This window comes from Platichthys flesus, chromosome 8, assembly GCF_949316205.1.
Source record: "Platichthys flesus chromosome 8, fPlaFle2.1, whole genome shotgun sequence".
NCBI lineage: Eukaryota > Metazoa > Chordata > Actinopteri > Pleuronectiformes > Pleuronectidae > Platichthys > Platichthys flesus.
The window spans coordinates 25,155,619-25,179,884 of NC_084952.1; the positions used below are offsets into that span (position 1 = coordinate 25,155,619).

Here is a 24,266-nt window from a genome sequence, read left to right on the forward strand (position 1 = left end):
CTAGGGGTTCAGTATCTTGCCAAGGATACTTAGGCATGCAGATGGGATAGAGTGGGATTCGAACCGGCGACCTTCTTGTTGCAGAGCACCCGCTCTATCCCCTAGACCACGCTCTCCCCAGGAGTTCATGTTCTGCTTGTAACTGATTATCAGTAGAAACAGGAATAAACTGAAAATGGATCACTACACTGCAAACAGTGCATGAGCAAATTGTAGCAGCAATAAACAGCTGCATGCAGCTTTTATCAGCGCAGTATGAGGTATTATGCCTGTGGTGCTTGGCATACATTATTCTTGTAATTTGTCGTTTATGTCAATCATTGTGAAATAGTGACTATCACATGTGAATTATAGCAGCTTCTCCTCATCATGTGTTATGCTCCTGTGACACTAAATCAATGCTAATCAGATTTAAAAAACATGAAATGAAACCTCACTCTTTCATTAATGATGATTAGGGGCAAATTAGATTGCTATTTCGAAAGGGTGTGCACATATGATGACTGTCCTGAGACAGAATTAACTCGACTCTATGAGCCATCTTGTTTCACATTTGGTTTCTCTTAGTTACAAATGACCTGTGACAGCCTGGTGATGAGACCAAAGCCTGGTATCCAGGGAGGTGCTGGTTTGAAACTGGTTTGAAACCTGGGACCTGTTAAAAATCAAAAGGATGATTGAGCTCAGTTGACATTGCTAAATGATTGAAAAAGTGCTACACACACACACACACACACACACACACACACACACACTATGGTCTCACTGTGGTGATAGCGGTCAGGGTTCAGTGCTCATTTCACACCCATCAAAGTGGCGTTTTAGCAGCCCTGATATCTCACCCACCCAAGCTCCCTCTTTAATGAAACTGTGATGCTACTCGCAGTATTAGGCTGATCTGTCTTTGAAGAGCCACTAAATAAGAGAAAAAAAATATTTATTTTGGATCATTAACTTGGAATCCAGGCATAGATCAAAATCTCAAGGAAGAGATTAAATTAAAGCTTCGTTACACAACATTTCTATATTCGTATTGAATCGAATGATTGTAATATTACAGGGTTGGTGGTACTGCTGATGCCGCTGAGAATCAGCTCCTGTCTGTGTAGTTGAGTCTCCGCAGCCGTTGATTATAATATACTATATCCCATCGTTCCAAAAATTACTTTTATTTTGCTTGCCAACACTTTTCTTAAAGGATGGGTTAGGGTCAATTTTTTTCTATTCTGAAGAAGACACACATGTCAAGCTGTCTTAACCTGGAGTTAAGAGATCTTTCCCTACAGACACTCGATTTGGGGAAGGGGGGAACTTTGAATGAAAGGGAATATCCATACGGACACATGAGAATTGACTTGAAAAGCCCTGTCCTGAGCCTCCTTTATAACAAAACAAAACTTTTTAGCAACAATACTCATTTAGAAGGGTGAGCCTGTTTAAATCTTTCTGCCACTTTGCCGGTTTCCTTCGTCCTTGCCTTCAAACCTATAATGAAGCTTGTATGTATACGGTCATCAGCTCGTTCTGCTGGGCCTGTTGTTTGGTTCTGAGCAGGGCGGTTACAGAGTGGTTTAACATAAAACAGCTCTCTGCAGCTGAGTCCACAGACACTGAACTTGCATACATGTCCCAAAAGGAGCTGTCTGAAAGCTGATAAATATCATCAAATGAAGTCACTTGAGTCTGTACTGAAGATGGTCCAGTTGCAGTTTGGTCTAAGTAACCACCATGTGACAAAGAGAAATAATATGTTGGATATAAAAGTATTTCTGGATCTGCTGTTCTGATTCCCATTGGCTGCCTGAAAATAATGCACGTTGAGAGGGGATTCTCTCACTCAGCATCCCTCACTAGGCAGGTGATTAGTTCCCCTCTCAACAAAGCAGGTATACATGAATTTATATAGCAGGAGATTTGAGTTTCCTGTCTGTATGTGTGCATCCTTAGGGAGCACTTCCTGCCTCTGTCTGCTGAACACAGCTGCTCCACCCATAGATATATATATATATATATATAAAGGCTAGATGTCTCATCCGCCTTTCCGGTCAACAGAGTCGAACGTCCGCACATGGCGGCCATCTTGCCACAGGCAGTTAGCCCACCCATAACATTGTGTTGTTAGTGGTACATGTACTTTTTAAATAAAAAAAAAAAAAAGGGAAATCTTGTACCTATATAGAACATTATGCTATTTTACAAAATAACATAATTATTCATAAGTATGCAGTGTCATAACTACATCTCTGACGTTTGTTACAAACCGAACCATTTAAAAATCAGTTGAGAATTTAGCAAGTTATGGTTATTTAAAAAGTATGTACCACTACAACACAATGTTATGGGTGAGCGAGCTGCCTGTGGCAAGATGGCCGCCATGTGCGGACGTTCGACTCCGTTGGCCGAGACATCTAGACTTTATATATATCTATGGCTTCACCTCTCACCTGAATAATGAGGGGATGCTATTGTAAACACATCTGTGCAGAGAACCCCTAGCTGTGTTGTGCAATGTGCACGCTTGAAAGGCAATCTGCTTCATGGCCCCTGCTGCTTCAGCTGGCAAGCTTAGCTACATTGAGTTCAGTGCAGCAGTCTTCTCCAAACAGGAAACACAGGTACAGGTGAGGGTTTTTATATATCTGGTGATACCATGGGTCCTGGGCCACACAGTGACCAATGGTAGCTGGTCGTGTTTGGAGACTTGTGTATGACCTGACTAGTTCAGTTGAAACCACATAACAAAAAATAATGACTTTGGAGTCTTAGCAGGTCCCACACGTCCAATGCGTTTGTGTTGAGCCCTTGTTTAACATTTAGTTAAATAATTCAACAGTCATGCAAGTAATTTTTAAAGGCAAATTTAATACAAGCCAAACTATGAGTGAAATTGAACACATGTTTTATTCAGTAACTCACAATCAGTCATTGTTAAATATAAATGAGAGGGCTGTGTATATTATACATTGAATTGTATACCACACTGTATTATGGTAACTTATCACACTATCCTGTCTAACTAAATAGTTTAACAGTTTACAGAAATCAATCCAACAGGGTTCCTGGTCTTTGTTGTCCTGGTTGTAGCTTTAAGCCTGTGTGTATATCTCTGACCATTCTTCTTCATTAATAACCACAGCAAGCAAACTCAACATTTCCTTGTTCCCTAGAAGTGGCTCAGAGCTATATAAACATGTTTTTACATAGAGTGACTTCATTGTGTAACCTCTCCAGGAGAAGGTTTATTAACTGTGGTTTAAAGAAACAGGTGTAACCACATAGACAATATGTGGCAGCCGAGCTTGATGAGTTTGAGGTACTGGTGTAAACACTGCTGGGTCAATTTAGATGAGGGTCTTTATGTGGTCAGACCGTGCCACCTCACCACTCATTACTTGATCATTACCCGGACACAGCTTTTATTGGAGGATTAACAGAAAGCCATTAATCAAGCATTTTAGGCTTATGCATATTTATAAGAACATTTCAGGCCAATTCTCTCCATCTTCTTCCTGTTCTACTCTGCAGTATAAAGAAGGCCCAACTAAGATCGGCCAATTAAAAGCGATGCTTGTTTAATCACTGCAAAATGGGCAACAAAAGGTGTTTAAAAAGTGCTGCTCACACAGAATCCAGTCAATTAGAGGACAACGTTCCTGGGAGAACGTGCTTTCTATTTTAGGTTAATGTATCAAATCCCTGTGCACGTGCTGCTGGGCACACTACACACACACACACACACACACACACACACACACACACACACACACTCTCTCATTGCACTTACCAAATGCTGATGCGGGACTTTAGTTGTTCATTTAAAGCGTTGCTAAGGAGTCAAAGGTCTGACCATCGCTTTCATTATAAGACACACACACACACACACACAAACTCCATGGCATCAGTAGACACAGACACACATCCAGCCATGCAGAATTAACAGTATGCACATAATTAACTGAAGTAAGACACCACACTAATCTACCACACATTCCCATCATGCCAATGAGGCTGAGCTCCTCACTTTCTTCATCTCTATCTATCTCTCTGCTTGTGTTTTTATCTTTCATGCACACACACACATCTACGCTTAATCTCCAACCCACTCTTCTCCTTCTCCTTCACTTCCCTCCCTCTATTTTCCCTCCTTCTGCTCTCCACTGTTTGGCTGCTGTCTTTCTTTCACAGACCCTATACCAGCCGCTTTGCATCCAGCAGATAACGACTCAAAATTCAATTTTTCGCAGAGTTGCCTCCCTAATGGCTGAGTTGGGGGAGTGTGACGCAATGAGGTCCCTGTGCTAAGAGTTACCACCCTATAACTGCTCTCATCTCAGAGGTTCATACTGTCGTCCAAAAATGAATGCACCGACACAAAATGGTCGTTGCAGCGGGACTCCAATGATAGACAATGGTAACAGGTACAGCAAATACTCAGCTGTGACAGGCGCGTCAAATACTATTACAACATATCAATGCACATATGTGTCTTCTACAGTCTGTAATGATAATAGTGGTGTTTCACTACATTTCAGTCAAACCATGTGTCCTAATGTCATGTTGTCTTTCATGAAAACAAGCTATTGAGAAACTTTGAAGATGCCACCAAAAGTTTTTCCATAGTTGAAAAAAATAACCATGCAAAGTACTTTACAGTACAATTTTTGACACACACAGTAAACTGCTTCTCTCACACATCAGTCACACAATTTGGGGTTCAGTATCTTGCCGAAGGACACTTCGGCACACAAGAGAGAATGTGATCAAACTGCCAATCCCCTGTTGGATTTGATGTGGTTCCTCACAGTTATGTTTATCAGGTAATGGAGTCCTTGCATGTTAACCCTGTTTTTACCTGGGTTTTCTCCAGCTTCTCCGGCCTACTCCCACAGTCCGAAGACATGTAGTTTGGAGTTTGGTTAATGGAGTCTCTAAATTGACCGTAGATTTAGTTAATTTGACATAGTATTCTTTCTCTTTGCAGTGAAATCGAGATGGTTATCACCCATATTTGGTAAAATAAAACAGATCAAATATCTCCCCTTGTAGCTCTTCTTCTGGCTATTTAGCTGATAAATGCTCCACTACGTTCACATTTTCTGTCTCCTGCTTGGTGCTGGTTGTCCTGTTAGTGTGCAGTGCAGAGGTTCCTCACTGAAAACTTCTGCTGCTGCTGCTGAAACCAGTTTGACGAGGTCAGAAGCTTGTTTCTCAAAATGTAACCTTTTCTACACCGCAAATAGTCATTTTATCCATCATTAATACACAAATAATGCAGAGTAGAGCTCTATATAGAAGGATTTTTGTCATCTGTGAAGCCTTGAACCAACTTCATTCGACTTCATTCCCAAATATAGAATTTCCAGGTTACTGCTGTGGTCTAATTTGACAGTAAGTACTGAATAATCAAGAAAATTCCACCATATTTATCATGTTGGAAGTCAATAACGTTGACTGCAGCAGATACAATTTTTCATAAAAGGCCATTAGGCTATCGACTAAATCTATCAATCTAAGTTAGCACAGAGAAACAGAACAGAGAAGCAGGGGGTGTTGGCGTACAGAGGGGAGCTCTCTGGGTTTCATCTGAATGATGAATAGTCCACATCAGACAGCATCATAAACACTACAGTGTCATGGATGCCAGCTGTCCTCCCTGCCCTCCAGACTGCTGAGACAGAGGCACAGGGACCAAGATACAGGGTAACATGTATGGAGAGAGATGTGAGTGTGACACCTGCATCTGATAATAATGGCTACAGTGTTTCCTCCATCTATCTTCAGGCCATGTGGAGTCCAGTAAATGGAAAACAAAAACATGGATATGAAATTAACCTGGTCTCACACCCCCAGACACAAGGATAAATTAGGACACAATTTCGGTCAAGTCAGAAATATCCATTTATCTCAGCTATGATTCTAATCTTGTGATACAGATATTGGCCTGTAATTTATATGACTACAGAAAAATCATTATCATCGCATCATAGTCCCCTGATCACTTTATTGTTTATGTAGATTTGGCAATTAGTGTCTGTAACACATCAAATCTCTCATTAACCAACATCCATAAATCAAACAGCCGCCTGTAGATAATTAGATGTAATCTGATACTCCCACTGTGTAGTGATTCTGTCTCTCCCTCCGCTGACGTAGCTGTCACAGGTAATAGATGAAATTAATTGAGAAAACGTATCAGCGATAGAAGAACATTCATCAGTCTCCCAGTGTTAATCTGGCCGGCCATCTCTCGCCATCCTCCTGCTGGTCCTATTGGACGTGTTGATGTCTGTATTTTTAGAGGAAGCTGCTGTGATCAATGGGCAGCTTTGGGGGCACGATGTCGGACCTGAGAAAGTGATTATACACAGCATAGATTTTCCATATTCCTATAGGTGTGTAAATTAAACAGAGATTGACCTTACTCTGCTATTTGAAATCATTGGCTCTTCTTCTCTGACAGACTTTATTTTGCTTTTGAGGACAACATGCCCTGAAGTTATTTCACTGTTTCATATTTCGTAATTGAAACCCATGAGAGGCTTTGTTCTTTTTATGCAGGAACAACCCTGGATTAAAGCAGACAGCGATTTCTCTAATCAACTGTTCATATTTGAACTATATCTGTAAACTGTATATCAGAAGGAGTAGGCCAGCTACAGCTTCATTGGCCCCCATTTTTTTCTGCGATTACCTCATCAGGACCTCCTACACAAGTTGTGAGAGTGGAGTCACTCCCTATATTAAAAATTCTCTTCCCACACCCTCTCAAGAATATAATGTGAGATTAAACAGCAAATGCCAGTCACTCCATAGTGCCACTTGCTGTTGTGGATTGAAAACACATCAAGACACCTGTGAGAAAATCCTCAGCACAATCATGGTGGTAAGAATTTACCAAAATTCACATGATTTTCTTTTATCACATTAGTTTGCTGAAAGCCTTTTTGTTTAGGTAAACCACACCGTATTTTTCAGGGAATACATTTTGCCAGTAAATTTGCTACATAGATTTGCCATTCTCGTTTTTACCTCCTCTGAAAAGTCAAACTTTACCAAACTAGAACTGTGCGTGAAAGTATTGCAAGATTATCACAGTAAAATCTGGTGCCTACATCAATATGAACTTATTTTAGTACTGATCTACCAATGCATCCTGGTTCTTACAATGATCTTAGCTGATTTTTTTTAATCTAATTTGTTTAAATCGAGACCAACAAGGGTCTGTATATATTCACTAATGGATCATTGGACAATGTGCTTGTACATGTAGCACTTGTCTGGGCTAGTATTGGAAAAAAAAACACTAAATATCTACCTAGATTTTTAAGAGAGGTAGGCTTATGTCAAAGAACAAGTTGAACTAATGAACAGTTTATTTATTCAGATTCAGTCAAAGAACAATCACAATATAAAACAGTATAACGTTAAAAAATGAATATAATATATGATTCTTCTAAAATAAACGTCCTTTCAGTGTGTGTGTGTATATATACAGTTCACAGGATAGTGTGCTTGCAGATTCAACGATTCCGTTCTGGTCCGGGCCTTTATGTCTCTCGATATACGATCAGGTTGGATCTGGATCATTCAGTTGGCCACACTGCATCCAAGATCTGGGTTAGCTCACCATCTCAGCATTTGGATTCATCTGGTGTTCATAAAAAACAAATCTACACAGAGTGCAGAATAATCAGTGTCTGTTTTCTATTTATATTTCTAACATAAGATCTCATTTACTTATTTTCTATACATGTAACCATTACCTGGTTCTATTTTCAATGTGTTTAATTAAAAAGTAATATACAAATCAAAACAATAAATTAATTTCACATCACTAAGCAAAGGGCTAATCTGCTTTACACATCTTTTTCAGTAATATGTTATATGATAACATCATTACTATATCATTTAACTTATACTTAACTTAAACATTAAAATAAATATACAGTGTAATTTGAATTTCATTTAATATATACATTGATTATTCACTACTAACATAGGCTGCGTGGCTGAACTGTAAACACTTAGTGCCACATATCCTATCACATTCTAAATCACAATGCTGCATAGTCGTGCCAGTCAGTCAAGGGTTAACATTTACATTTTCATTTCTATAACATTAAAACATGGTGTTAACTATTTTAACAGGCTGCTAAAGTTCATTGGAAACATTAATAATCACTATATTATTACTCCGATTGGTTTTAAACAGGTAATCTTTCAAATAGCAACTTAACAGCCATAATAGTTCTTTCCCCAGTTTGCTAGCATGATGCTAGTAGCATTAGCTTACTGTGCTGACTCACCGGAGTTTCCAGTATTAGATTACTGTATGTAATCACTTTGTATATCACTCTCAAGTTGTACGTCTTATCCGGAAGCTTCTCTCTCTACTGGTATAATGAGAAAATCTCAGGAGAAAAAAAGGGTTTCTTATTGGTGGGGAGTACATTGAACAAAACGCATAGTGTGCCCCCTTTTGGTGGGGAGTTTTACTACACCTGAGGTTAGTAGCCTTAATTTCACGAGGGATACATACACATGAATGCTGTTCTTCTGTGTTTAAAACGGTATACATTCTAAAGTGTGAGAGCGTGGCCTAGCGATAGAGCGGGTGTTCTGCAACAAGAAGGTTGCTGGTTTCGAATCCCACTCTTTCCCATCTGCATGCCTAAGTGTCCTTACTGAACCCCTACAAATGGCCCCTCATAAATGCTGAGTGTTCTTAAAAAATGTAAGTTGCTTTGGACAAAAGCGTCAGCTAAATGACATGTAATATAATTCAGCATAAAAACACACAATATATGTGCTTCTCGACTTCTTGTATATTTGCCCCAATTTAGAAATTGTTGTTATATTTTTATGTATGTAAAACTGCAACATGTCAAGCACTGCAGCCATTAAGGCATCAATTATAATTAGAAGTGTGCAGCCAGGGTCAGAGATTCTGGCAATAGGAGAAACAACACTGGTGAGCCAGGGAGCACCCAGCCATTAAATGGCAATGACAGCTCACTGAACTGATGCCAAAAACAAACCACACAGAAAATGACCAGAATGCATCTGGGGGCGAAGAGGTGCAGTAAAGAGATAGAGTGAGGACAGGGTTTTAGCTGGTTGGGGCTATGGGGGCTTATAATAGCAGAAAAATGACACTCAGTATTGGCCAGAGGCCAGGAAATAAAGATGAGGACAGAGAGCAGCGCAAGACGACAACATGAAGGGGGTGACAGGAAGTTGGGTGTGGTATTGTTACAGGCATGGTGGGCAAACCACTGCATAAACATGTGACTTCTCAAACCAAGAGAGAGAAATGCAATCTTTCAAAGAATGTATAAAGACATGGCAGTGTCCGCTGTAGACATTTGTGGGTCCAGTGCTTTGTGGCTCGCAGCCGGGGGGGGGGGGGGGGGCATGCTGTAGCTTGTTAGGAGACTGTGGAGGATGGCAGCCAAAAGGCTGCCTGTGTTTTCCCAACTAATATGAGAGAGGTTAGGAGCCAGAGAGGGTCCATTACCACAGCCATCACTGTGCCAACAGAGCTGGAGGAAGAGGCCAAGCCAAGAGAAAATGCCACTGTTACAATGCCATTGTTACTGCAGCTGCATGAAGACGTGAAGGACCCCAGAGGGTTCTCATGACTCACTGTTTTAACATTGAAGGATTCCTGGGGGTCAAAAGGAACAATTAGGCTCAGTAGCTTTGATCTTTGATCCCAATCTCCAAAATTCAACCACAAATCCAGAGATCCGATCCTTAATTTTATTGGTGCGTATTGATTCTGTTAAAGTGTATTGATCCTTTAGCTCTCTTTTGTTTTGTTTATTCCATAACCATGTAAAACAAATTCCAGGCATCCACATTATGTTGTATATTCAGAATGTTAGCGCTAAGGTTTGACAAGGCTTTCTGATAAATATATATATTTTTATAAAGATATTATGTCAATGTCTGTGGTATTTAAAAGTATACTCTGACTTTTCATTACTTATTACTTATACTTTATCTTTACTGATGAAGAACAAGTGGTTGATGGGGGGGGGGGGGGGGGGGGGCTCACTTACCCGCTGTAAATGCCAATAAAACTGTGTTCTGTTCATCACAAAGACTTAATGATGTTGTTTTTAGCAAGTCAGACTTATGGACTCCATATAAAGTTGATCAGTGACCGTATCTAAGGAGGGACAATACATTTCCACTTCCACCCTCTATTCAAAGATGAAGTCAAATTACCCTGGATACACTTGCTGCCATATTGCCATGGTGACCTCATTTGGAGCCAGACTCTATACACTAGTGATTGTGGAGTGGAGCCGTGGTATTGAGGTCCCACCAGTATAAGCCCTCAACCAGTGATTAAGACTCAGCTGTGATTTCTCCCCTTATTTCAGTGCATCATATAAGTTGTTAAACCTTTCTAATCAGAAACATGAACATTCATCAGGGGGACGAGATCTACCTAAAATGACAGAAGCCATCTTTAAAAAAAAAAAAAAATATTGTCATGTACATGTAAATTAAATAATATATATATATTTTTAAACAGTAAAAAAAAATAAATATCATCCAGTAGTGGATCAGAAGACGTCAGCTGAGTGGGTCACCCGAGACAAACTCCCCGTATTGATTTTTTTCTCCCCGGTTGCAGGTCCCCTTAGATATGTGTTGATACCAGTTCTAAACATGGCCAAATGAAAAGGATAGATCAAAAATGATGTGAAAAGGAAGCTACACCCTTCTGCTACAATCATCCAATAATAGTTGAAAAAATGCTACGTATAACTTAGGGAGCTAGGAAGCGTGTAGTCTGTGACATCGAAGGTCAGGGGGCATAGAGATGACTGACTGACCGTCGCTCAACGTAGCACAGACAAAATCTCCATAGTGGTGTGTCAGCACTGGATCAGTGGCAGTACTGACTATCATCCTGCCATTTAAAAAAGCACTCTCGCTTGTTTGTGTTTCTGAAAAGTATTCACATTCGTATTAGGTGGAGCCAAGTCCACAATGCAGCGAAGGTGCCCCTGTAAAATAGTGTACCGGGAACCACAAACAAGATTTGAACACCCAGAACCACTGGTAAAGGTGGTACAGGTTTACTTGTGTCCCCCAAATGGAGTTTTTACTCTCTACCTGCTTCTGCTTTTTCCCCAACTGTCTTTGAATTTCATGCTGTGACAGTTACTCATCCGGTAAAATTAACTATTGTTGTTCTCTACAGTCCACCAGGTTTTTTGGGAGATTTATGGAGGAATTAGACGTCCTCCTATTAAAATTCCCAAAAAATGGCCCTGCATTTATCATTCTGGGACAGAAGTCATCTGACCTATTACTTTTACTGACTCTCTCACTCAGTCCTTCCCCTCCTACTCACAAAGCCGGTAATCACATTGACTATATTTTCAGCAGAAACTGCTCAACTTCTAACCTCACTGTAACCCCACTTCATGTCTCTTACTCTCTCCAACTATCTCAAACTGACAATCCTACCACATCAACAGACCCTGTACCTGTCCGTCGCAACATTCATTCCCTCTCTCCCTCCTCTCTAGCCTCCTCTGTTTTATCAGCCCTCTAAGGTGGCTTAACGAACAGCAACTTAAGACATATGCAAGTTGACAAAACACAAGCAAAGTAAGAAAACATCTTCATCATTTCAAAACACAACACAACACATTACAGAAATGCGCAGCAAATAGACAAACGCGCTGCAAATAGACAAACGCGCTGCAAATAGAGGAGAAACCACAACAGAAGTGTTTCCAGAGGACAGCTAAAAGTGATGGACACTGCTGCCACAGGAGACACAAAAATGTCCAATACATCATACAAATTTGGTTCCACACATGGGTCGGCCACCCGCAGCTCTGGAGCCGAGTAAGACTCTTCAGCACCTCTGCAGTGGCTGTACTGTACAGTGTTGTGCATATGTTTCACGAACGCTGAACTTAACGAATCAGTTTTCAGATTATTAACATAAATGTAACGATGAACGTGAGTGAACGTCAGGTTAATTTTTTAAATCATCATCGTATCAGGCCATCATGAAATACCAGGAGCGGGCGAGTGTGTGTGTGTGTGTGTGTGTGTGTGTGTGTGTAGCGAGCAGACCGGCCCCGGGTCCTTGACCCCACCCACTTGCTCAGAAGAGGGGACAAAATGTCTCTTCTGATGATAAAGGTTTCCTTCCCCTATACACTACGGACAATACATTGCCTGACAAACAGGGGCTTGCTTGTTAGCGCTAATTATTCAGTTTAACCTGAGAATACCGCATTTCTCTAGATTGGACCATCTTCCGTGCTCAGATCTCACTGTGGGACTATCCCAGCAAATGGGCGGGGTCGGAGCGCCGGGACCCGGGGCCGGTCCGCCCGCTACACACACACACACACCCACCCACACACACACACATTCGCCCCCTCCTGGTATTTCATTATGGCCGGATGATGATTTAAAAAATTAACATGACGTTCACTCACGTTTATCGTTGGGTTCACGTTAATAATCTGAAAACTGATTCGTTAAGTTCAGTGTTTACGAAACATATGCACAACACTGTACAGGAAGCCACTGCAGAGGGGCTGAAGAGCCACGTTCGGCTCCAGAGCCGTGGGTTGCCAACCCCTTTGTGGAACCAAATTTGTATGGTGTATTGGGCGTTTTTGTGTCTCCTGTGGCAGCAGTGTCCATCCCTTTTAGCTGACCTCTGGAAACACTTCCGTTGCAGCGAGTTTCTCTGTTTGCTGCGCGTTTGTGTATTTGCTGCGCATTTCTGTAATGGGTTGTGTTGTGTTGTGAAATTGATGAAGATGTTTTCTTACTTTGCTTGTGTTTTGTCAACTTGCATGTGTTTTCTTAAGTTGCTGTGCGTTGAGCTCTCAGGGCCACCGTAGCCCTCCCTTCCACCGACTCTTTCTCACTCATGCATCATAACTCGGCCACGTCACGACTGGTCCAAAAGTTCTCCCCAGCTCCTTGGTTGTCTGACTCGCTGTGTGCCGACAGAGCCACTATGCAAGCATCAGAAAGGAAATGCAGGAAAACACCCGGATTATCAGTCTCCTCTCTCCTCTTTTTCTGCATCTATTTCTGCATCCCCCGTGGCTCCCCATGGACATCAGGACAGCAGAAAGTTCACACATCTTCCACTGCAAACTAAAAACATACCTCTTCTGACTACACCTTGAATAAAAGTTTGAACTAACAATTTAGTAGCACTTAAATGGCACTTACTTATAGCACTTTGTAGTTTGGCTATTTTTAACAAATTGTACTTTCTTGATTCTTGTTGTTTTGGGTTTGTACCCTCATGGTTAAATGCACTTATTGTAAGTTGCTTTGGATAAAAGCGTCAGCTAAATGAAATGTAATGTAATGTAATACAATGTGTTTTAAAAGGAATGTAGATTTTCAAAATAGTGACAGGCTGGAAGAGGAGAATCAGAGTCTGAATCAAGGTTTATTGCCAAGTAGGTGTGTACATACAAGGATTTTGCTGTGGTAAACATAAGCATAAATATACACATAGGGGAAAGTATATATTTATTATAAACACTAGAAGCAGATATGTGCAATATGGATGTTATATATGTACTTATTTGAACGTTTGCACAGTACGACTGTTATTCTTTATAAAAGTTCAGATTTCACAGTCACAAGACATTTATGCAGTACAATGATGTGGTCATGAGCCTAACTGATGACCCCCAGTGCTATCGGGAGAATTTTTTTTATTGTGGCATAAGGTTTTGTTCCTGATGGCCTGCAGTCTTCTGCCAGAGGGAAGTAATTCTGAGGAGGAGAATGCTGCATGATGCACATGTCCAAGCATTGGCTAACTCAAATATGATTGAGGTTTTTTGTCTTCATATAACTCAAAGACCAAGTGTAGCTTAAGCAAATGTGGGAGTGTGTCAGTCAGGGATAACCTTAGAAAGATTTTGACAACATTCACTTTGTCAACATTTAACTGAAAGCACATTTTTCCTTAAGCCTGATAATAGTGTTTTTGCTGTCTTAAGGGGGAGTGTGAAAACATTGGTTTCTGCGGTCAAGGTCCTGAGCATTGTAAGAAGAGCATACCTTCCATCCTCCTAAAACTTGCAATAAAAACAAACTTTACACTGGAAATGGCAGCAATGATGTTTTCCTGAAAATGTATGTAGCTCAAAAAATTTGTTTTTATGATTTTAGATGGCAGGTTTGATCAACATCAGAGTCTGAAGTTCCGTCTGTGCGATAAGAGATAATAAATACCTTTTTATAAGTACGTCCAAAGCTCATCCACCAAAGTATGTGTCTTGATGGTTTGTATGACAAAATGTAGAAAGATAAATAAGGCGACTGTTAGTGAAGCCTGACCAAAGTATTCTCTAATCTGATCAAACACCAGCTCATCACTTTTGTTGAATTAATAAAGCTGTTCATATCTTTGGACATAATAATGGCCAATTGGTGTTTACATTTTAAATTGGCTTAGCCAGGTCTCATTCAACTGCAAGTTAGATTTATAGTGAATTGACTTTTCAGGCTGAATGATCATGATAACAGGACCCAGGACATCCCATGGACAGACATTAAAACAAACAGGGTATGTTTCCACAGCTGTCACAGTCAAACACACCCCTGAGCCACAAGTTGCATCTCCATCCCCGATCTAAGCTGATACCAGCATTTCACTTTTCCGACACCGTCTCAGTGACCAGGCAGATCCTTCGTTCCTGTGGTGTGGAGGGGACATTTGACCGCTAAGTTGTTTGAGGAGCCAATCCAACAGAGCTAATGTGGCCTGGTGAGGTGGAACAGAGGCCAGAGGGCCATGTTACCGCCAACAGCAGTGTGTGGCTGTGCCTGCTACTGTGTTTACTTTAGCAGGCACAAGCCACCATCACCATGGCTTGTTTGCTGTCTGTGAGTTGGTGTCCATACGGCAGGGAGAAGGAAACAGAGAGTCGCTCTCTACAAACCGCCACATAACCCACATCCAAGCTGTCTGTCCGCCCCCAGCCAAGAGAGGGAAGAGGAAAACAGAGACACAGGAGCAGGGTTAGCTTTTTTGCATAAAACTGTTAAGCAGTGCAAATGAACCTGTGAGCAATTTTAAAGAAACTCAGCATGACAAATTAAGCAGAAACTTAGTGTATTTATATTATGCTTTTCTAGTCTTATTGACCCCTCAAAGCGCTACACTACAGGTCACATTTATACAAACATTCATATTAAACATCAATACGCAGCCCACACATCATCATTATCTGTTCTGTTGTACAGAATGTTTCACCTTTCTGTTTGGTTGGATTCAGTATCTCCCTAATTTTTGGCTTAAAGTGCATAGAGACTTCTAGATTAGATCTCATATTTTGCATGTAAAGACCATTTTTACAAACACACACTGACTCTCCTTAAAGTTATTGAAAAAGAGGAGCAGGTATTAAACTACTGCAGTCTAAACACTGGACGGCAGATTGACTTAGACCTGAGTAGTGTTGCTCAGAGAATGTAAGTGCAGGAATCTTCCTGACATGCTACAACAAAGCTAACCTTGTCATTTAATGATGTGATGTGTGTAGACAAGACAAGGAGCCTGAGGAGAAATAAAACAGGTTTTAAAAAACACAGAGCCAGGGTGCTAAAAAGAAAAAGAAAACTAAATGTACTGCCACTGACAGCATGTTTGAGGTGAGTTGTACTAGTATGTGTATCTGATTTGGGTGGAGTGTTAAATTATGAGATGGAGCGTAGAACAGCAAACTATCTATGGCTTGGAATCAGCTGAAAAAAAGAATGATTTATTCATTGGACAGCCTCAAACTGTCTTTTTGGGGAATTTTTTAATGCATTTGTTCTGGGATGTAGATTCTTTAATGATATGATTCAACAGTTTGTCAGTCAACAGATTGATGGGACAAGATGGAGTCCTGAATTGAAAGAGACAAAATAACAGAGATGAACACACACACACACACACAGTAGCAAACATCTCTGTCATTCATTCACTGACACTCAGCACCAGGCTGTTCTCATGTAGTGACAAGATGTCAGATTCCTGGATGCACACACAATGCCATGCCATGAGTGGAGATAATAACCTCCCACTCGCTGAGGCATTCATCGGGGTGTGTGTGTGTCTCTCTGTGTGTGTGTGTGTATACTTCATATGTGTGCTCTTCTTGTTCATTCACCTGTGTGTGTGTCTGCTCACCTCAGGCTCACTCAACCTCCAGATGGAGCAGCAGTGCCCCTCCAGCCGAAGCCCCAGGTCCAGATTGGTCTCTGTGGAGAAGCAGAGCGGCAGGGCCAAACCGCACCACGTGCTGCTACCTGTCTGCCACTGGAAGAGCGGAGCGACATACACGTGTTAACTAACTGCACAAACACACATTCAACAATCAAAATAAATCCTATCTTGTAACAAAACAGCTCAAGAACATATTCACAGAACACAAACAGTCATTTCCTACCTGAAAAGGGGAGTTGTTAATCAAATGACTCGGACACCGTGTTTCCTCTGCGTCAGCGTCTTCAAGAATGACACCGTGCCCAGAGCAGTGTTGCCAACTCCTCAGTAAGGAAAGTAGCTATTGGCTGTCCTAAAAGTCGCTAGATGTCGCTAAATGACGTCATCGCATAATTTGCATAATGTAATGTTCGCTATAGGACGTACAGAAAGTGAGAAAAAACACCTTAAATATGTTTAGAACTTAAAATAAGCTTTCTTCTACAGAAGCATATTACATTCACTTCACAAAAAAATTATTCTGTTTTTCTGGGATAATTATCTCGGATATTGCGAGATAAATGCCCTAAAATATAAAAAATAAAAATTAATGCAATACGCTTCCGTATTCTCCTGTTTATTCTTTTTTTTATCTTGCCATTGAAATAAGCCATCACTTCTCAAAATAACTTCATGAATTTAATGCTGTATCTAGACCAACATACATAAATCGATTTTGTCCTGTATTGTTAAATGTTATAATATCAAATTTAATCAAAAGGCTGTTATGTTGGGTGGAACTTCTAGCTCTAGGTCCAACCCTCCTCCTTTGATGTGCGCTGCAGGATGATGTGCACCGCACACGAGGATCTGGCCCGGATGAAGTGCGGCCCACGATGATGTGCTCTGCAGGACGATGTGCGCTGCAGGATGATGTGTGCGGCAGGATGAAGTGCGCCGCACAATGATGTGCACCACAGGATGAAGTGCGCTGCACGATGATGTATGCCGCAGGATGAAGTGTGCCACAGGACGATGTGCGCTGCACAATTATGTGTGGTGTTGTGCAATAGTAGGAGTAGAATTGACGTTGGCTTATTATTAATAATCATGAAATATGATTATTAAATTAACAATTATTTATTAAAAATAATCAAAAATGATAAAGCTATTAATTCAGAACAGTAACACATTTAATTAGAAATGATACGGTTATCCATTAATAATAGTTAAAATAATTAATGAAAACAATACAATTATCAATTAAGAATAATACAAATCTGTAATCATTGCTTATTGTCGCGGGGCACCACCCTGGTTACAGGGACCAACAATTCAATCTTTAAATATCAGTCTCATAATGATAAATGTCAAATCAATAATCTCAATATTTAATATTAATAATTATTTAATTAACAGTGAAGGCTTCTAAGTTCGAGCACAGGCAATCATAATCCAGCTGCAATCACATACATATGCACAAATAATCACAGACTACAGATACTTTAATTACAAAAGCATTTATTAAAAAGGGGAAATAAAGTTAGTGTTATTTAATGTTTCATCATTTTAACAAACTCCGATATTTCAAAGATAAACACAGCAGCAGCACTTATCACAATTCAGAAAGTACATGTAAAACCGGCGGTCTACCTATGTATGTCTGTCATGGTATGCGTGTGTGTCTGTGTCAAAGTGTCTCTCTGTGTGTGTGTGTCTATGTGTGTGCATGTGAAATACAGTTAGTGTTATTTAATGATTCATCATTTTAACAAACTCCCATATTTCAAAGATAACAACAGCAGCCGCTTATCACAATTTAGAAAACACATGTATTCATCTATGTGTATCTGTGTGTGTGTATCTGTCTGTGTCTATCAATGTGTCTCTGTGTCTGTGTGTGTGTGTGTGTGAGAGAGCGAGAGAGAGAGAGAAAGAGAGAGAGAAAAAGAAGGGGGGCGTGGCGATGACGAAGTCACGTCACATCTAAGATGGCGGCCGATCATGATTCGTGGAACCAAGGCCTAAAACTCTCAAAATGGCGAATTGACTACAAAACAAGATGGCGGAGCCGTTATGAATTTAGAGCCAGAATGCGGGGAGAGTGAGAGAGGAGGCGTGGCAATAATAGACTCAAAATGGTGGTTTTACTTGCGTTCTTCAAAATGGAGTCTATGTTAATGACACCATGTGTCCGGAGCTCACACTGGTGGTCACATGAATTACACAAAGGGATTTTCAGACAAAGAGAATTCTTTGTCTCTGCTTTGGCGTTCGGCCGCATGGCTTCCAGATGTGTCCAGCCTCTCTGAATATAGATTTAACTATGTTACATGAACTGTATTCTAAATACAGATCGGATGTGTGTATAGGTCGGTTTAGAAGGAGAGAGAGAGAGAGAGAGAGAGAGAATACAAGGAGAGAGCAAAGCTCTCTAAAAGCACCATCAGAGACAAGTTACATTTACTTTACCACTCAGCACCCAAGTGGCGTTGTGTGCTGAGGTTCGACCGGTAAAGTATCTTTAAAGTTGTTCAAACGGTCACAATGAGCTGGAGACGCTGCTCACGGCGCTTAAAAACTATGGCACAAGGCCGTAACCGGAAACCGGAAGTGGCGAATCGCCGCTAAAACACTAGAGACTCTGCAGTCTCATACAAAACAAATACATTCAAGTATTAAAACAATACGCTACGTATTAGATTAACATCTGCCCAGACAATAAAGCCTCTTACTGTGACCTTCACGGTGTTGCATGCGCGTGTCGCGCGGATATTTCGGAAGTCCAGTGAATAATCGTGGCCGCTCAAGCTCTGTTGCGCTGGTTCCTCTGTCGCAGCGGCGTCGGCTGGGCCGAATAGGAGCAGATTCGTCTTGCTCCTCAACGGGATGAACATCGTCCTTCTTCAGGGATGTGGAGGTCGTGCTCCTCAGCGGAATGAATCTCGCGCTTCTGCAGGGGACGGCTGTGGAAGCCGTTTGTAGATTGTTGGGAAAAGAAAGTAAAGTCCGTGGGAAAAGTGAAACAGTCTGAGATTGTTCAGCGTGCAATTTCCTGTTTGGTCTTTTCAAGTTAAAACAGCAAAAGTCCTTTTGAAAATAAAAACGTCGACTGAGATAAAAGACAATGAAAGAAATGAAAGAAAATAACAAAGGTTACCCCCTTTAGCAACTAAAACAGCTGGGAGGCCCCGAAGGGGCCTCGTGATGTCTTCAGAGCAGGGTAAAAATGGCTGATAAACTAGAAGTTAAGGTTACCCCCTTTAGCAACTAAAACAGCTGGGAGGCCCCGAAGGGGCCTCGTGATGTCTTCAGAGCAGGGTAAAACTGGCAGCGATTATTGATGTCTCAGTGGTTTTGTTCTACCTGAGAGGTCCTGCCTCCTTGAGGTGCTGGTCATGGGATGATGCTGGCTTTTAGCCAATTGAGTGTCAGAGGTCAAAGGAGAGTGGGAGCGGCCAGGAGCAGAGCAGGGGTTTCTGGGGAGACCCCAGGGATTAAGTTAACACCAGAAGATACAATATCCATGCTGGATCTTAGAGGGAGACTTTAGCTGGCTTCATCTTGGCTCAAAGGCCACGCTTTTACGACCCATTGTGTGTGGATCCTACCACATGGTTAGTTCTGTAGGGACTCTTGCCCAACAGTGGTGATGATGTGCTCGGCGGGATGATGTGCGCAGACGATGATGTGAGCTGCAGGATGATGTGCGCCGCAGGACAATGTTCCCAGCAGGATGAGGTGCATCACAGGACGATGTGTGGCACGATGAAGGATGAAGTGGGCCACAAGACAATGTGCGCCGCACGATGATATGTGGTGATGATTTGCGCTGCAGGATGATGTGTGGCACGATGAAGGATGAAGTGGGCCACAAGACAATTTGCGCCGCACGATGATGTGTGGTGATGTTGTGCTCTGCAGGATGATGTGCAGAGCACGATGATGTGGGCAGCAGGATGAAGTGCGCCACAGGACGATGTGCGCTGCACAATGATGTGTGGTGATGATGATGAGGTGCGGTGATGATGTGCGCTGCAGGATGATGTGCGCCCACGATGAGGTGCGCTGCAGGATGATGTGCGCAGCAGGATGAAGTGCGCCACAGGACGATGTGCGCTGCACGATGATGTGTGGTGATGATGTGCGCTGCAGGATAAAGTGCGCCACAGGACGATGTGCGCTGCACGATGATGTGTGGTGATGACAAATGCCCAAAAATATAAAAAATAAAAGTGAATGCAATACGCTTCCGTATTCTTCTGTTGATTATTTTTTTTTATCTTGCCATTGAAATAGGCCATCACTTCTCAAAATAACAAAATAACAGATTTTAATGCTGTATCTAGACCCACATACATAAATCGAAATAAATTTTGTCCTGTATTGTTAAATGTTAGAATATCACATTTAATCAAAAGGCTGTTATGTGGGGTGGAACTTCTAGCTCTAGGTCCAACCCTCCTCCTTTATCCGGGCTTGGGACCGGCAAAATGAAGAGATACTCTGGCAGAGCAAGTTATTTTGTTTTTCTTCTTAAGTTTTGGTTTAGTTTTCAGGTTCCTGAAAGGGTTCAATTTCACCAAGTTCCACTGAGATGTGGACTCTGCATCGATGAAGAGACTGATTTCAATGACTCATGACTCATATTTTCCAGTGACAGTGAAGATACATTGACACTTACATCCCGCTCTGTAAGCCAGGGCAGGATCAGCGGTGGCTTTGCGAATGCGCGACAGCACCCGCTGCTCATTGAGGACAGTAACTGCATAACGATACTTGCTTTCCCGTCAGTCTCCAATATCACCAGAAAAAGACGCTAGATTTGTCGCTAGTAGCTTTTGACTAAAAAAGTTGCCATGAGGGTTTGGAAAGTCGCCAAATTTAGCGACAAAGTCGCTAAGTTGGCAACACTGGCCCAGAGCTCCCCTAATCCGGCCTCTGCAGGTGTATCCAATCGATCAGCAGATCGATCACCAGATCATTCAACCAGGCTATACTAATCGAGTGCAGATTAACTAATCTTTATCACACACTTGAATATTATTTAAACCACTGCTTTAGAGGTAATGTTACGTTTAATAACATGCCACTCTCTGTATGAGACTTGACAAAACTAAAAAAGCACCATCATTCATTTTAACTATCTACCACACAGGAGCCTCCTGTGTCTCCACACTTTTCTCAACACAGACCTTGCAGCCCACGCAGACACACTGATCTCACGCCACAGACAATCACACTTTTTAAATATGTGTTCAAGGTGAGGACTGAATGACGGAATAATTATTCTGACCCGTATCATACATTTGCACTACCAATGAATACTACTTTTAATGTGAATAGGAGCTGGATGTAATGACAAACCATCTCAGTCCCTTCCTCTCAGCACGAGATACATTTCAGCCAACAATATTGAATTTACAACTCTTACAGTCTTGTTTAACCCCGGTCTCTCAGTGAAAAAGGCTGTGATAAGACCATTGTACACTACCAGCTTCACAACCAAACACCAGAGAGACATCTAGAGAACAGCGGCTCAAAGCCATGGAGCAGTTAGTAGATGGTGGAGACCCAAACAGAGCTACAAGCTGAGTGAATATTAGATTAATCAGGTGGACAGAAACACCACTCCAAATTAATGTAATGTTCTTCTTTTCCGACGGTTGTGTAGATTGGCTCTAAGTGGTTTGAATAACAGTAGCTAACTGTAAACTGTAAAAATAGAACTACAATGATCTAAGCACCATTTAAGGTATGATCCAGTCAAAGATCATTGTCACTGTCTATTCTGCTATTCTGCACAAGCAAGGTCTATCAGTTGAATATGTCACAAACATACACATTTGCAACCCTACCTGTACCTTTTCAGGAAGTGTACCTTGGTTACACTTAAATCATGTCAGAGTTCATATTCTTATGTATCTATCACCTAACTCCTGTACTTTGTAAATACCATTTCAGAAGCAAGAGGTGGGTAAATACTGACATGTTTATGCTCAGTTGATGCCTATTAAATGTTGAGTGCATAATATTTCACAAATCAGATTTTTCATTCTTTTTTTGCATATTTAGAAACCTGCATTACATTAAAGTCTGCAAGATATTAGGTCTTCTTCTTATTTTCATCTTTTGGAAAAGTTTCTTGGTGCATTGTTTCACTAAATGTCTTTCAGTGGAATATCTCAAATCTGGCAGCATTGTGTATACATGCACGCTCACACTCTGCTTCACAGTGCAATTAGTGCCTAACAATGGCAAAGGTAAAACCAGACAAGATGTTGAAAAATCTACTAATGTTCTTTATGTCGGAAAAATTTCAGTCATTATGCAGAGCAACCCCTTTTGTGATGTTGTTTTTTATACGTATGAAATGTGAAAGTATTAGTTGAATAAAATGGAAATACTAAAGTACAAATACCTTTTAATCCCTGAAGATATGCACTAGCAGTTCGTCTCAGTAACTGTGTATTAAAAATTTAGAATATGTGTTCACTTTCTCCCACTTTACAAAATTTAAATCATAATATCCTGGATACTAGTGCTGCTCTTGGTACTAGCCATGGAGTCAGAAAGTATTGTTACACCCATGAAGTCAAGAGTCAGTCTTGGGAGTTTTTAAAGCATCAAATATTAAATTAATACCAAACATCAGAAAAATGTATTAATAATGAAATAATTATCTGCATTTAGTTTGTCCTTTCTATTGACCGCTATGGTAGTCTGGCCTGTTAAGGTATTGGAAACTGTTGATTTCTAAAGTGTGATAAGACAGAAAACATTTTGATGAATTTGCTTTTAAATTGCGTCACCGCAAAATGTTGGTTTATAAAAAGCTCTGTTGTAAACAAGCTGTACATGTACTCAACCTGCCAATGTTTCCCTGCTGTAGTAGTAACAATAATTAGATGAATAAATATTTATCTGAATGATTAATGTGCCAACACAACAAACCTATCTCATCTCTATCCTGCATTGGAACCTTTAGCGAGACATAATGAAAAAAGACTGACAACACTTTCAGACAGCAGATGAGCATATGGTGCAGGTCTGCAAAGGCCACACTGGGCCCATTCATACAGCCAGCTGTCACCTAACTGTCTGCAGCGAGGTTTCAAACAGCTCACAGATAAACCAGAGAATGGTTCTGTCACCTCTGTCCTTCCTGGGTAAGTGTACCTGTGCAGACAGAACTCAGATGCATAATTAGCTCAACTGTCTGAACAGGAGTTCATTTATAATTTGCAAACAAACACAACTAATGAAGAAACATGCTGAAAATGTTCATATAAAGATGAAAATGTACACTGATAGCTACAACATGGAAACCAGTTTTCCACATTGATGTATTTCTGACAGAGTCAAGCTATGAGGCCATGAAACAACTGACTCTATTTAGGTTTCACAATCCTGATGGTTCAGGGTGAACTCGTTAAAACAGGCCACAGAATTGTACCAATGTTGTAACTGATATAGTGAATAAAGTGGGAACATATGCCATTTATTGGTTCCCTCACCCTTTCCTGTCTCTAATTGACATTTCGTTCTGTGCAATCTGTTCTTGTTCAGTAATTCTGTTTTGATGCAAAATACAAATATGAATATTTATTCTACAGTTACTCACCAAGTCCCTGCGGTGCTCACACACCTCTGTTAGTCGCCTTCCATCTCGCTACGGATGATTATCTGGTTCACTGAGGGCAAGGCAAGGACAAGCAAAACACAGGAATGCATCGCAACTTTCAATCTCAAAGTGTAGAGGAACCTGGCTCCTTGTAGAACAGTTTCATCTTGGTCCCCTCCCCACCCTCAGCCTGCAAGGAGCTGCTTTTAATGCTGCCTCTGTCATCATTGCACCCTTTGATGTGACACTGATTAGTAAATTCAAAGACACAGTGGCTGCGTGTGAAAAAACCTTGAGAAGAGTCCAAAGAACAATGTTAAAACATTGTTCACCTTGCAGAAATACTCATTGTGCCTCTCTTCAGTTGTCACATAGTATAAGCTTGTTGTCGATGCTTTTAGTGCTTCTACGTCAAAAGTCAGA

The 24,266-nt window shown here is 41.1% G+C and overlaps 2 long non-coding RNA genes across 2 annotated transcripts; both read right to left on the bottom strand.

The window, feature by feature from the left end:
* Window positions 1–7,351: 7,351 nt before the first annotated feature.
* Window positions 7,352–9,289, bottom strand: LOC133958912 (uncharacterized). Its single transcript, XR_009921742.1, has 2 exons — window positions 8,307–9,289; window positions 7,352–7,670 (listed from the first exon to the last, which is right to left on the bottom strand). It is a non-coding gene; the product is annotated as an uncharacterized LOC133958912 (long non-coding RNA).
* Window positions 9,290–13,454: 4,165 nt separating this feature from the next.
* On the bottom strand, window positions 13,455–16,676 carry LOC133958911 (uncharacterized). The gene is made up of 3 exons (XR_009921741.1): window positions 16,464–16,676; window positions 16,205–16,333; window positions 13,455–14,991 (listed from the first exon to the last, which is right to left on the bottom strand). It is a non-coding gene; the product is annotated as an uncharacterized LOC133958911 (long non-coding RNA).
* Window positions 16,677–24,266: the final 7,590 nt, after the last annotated feature.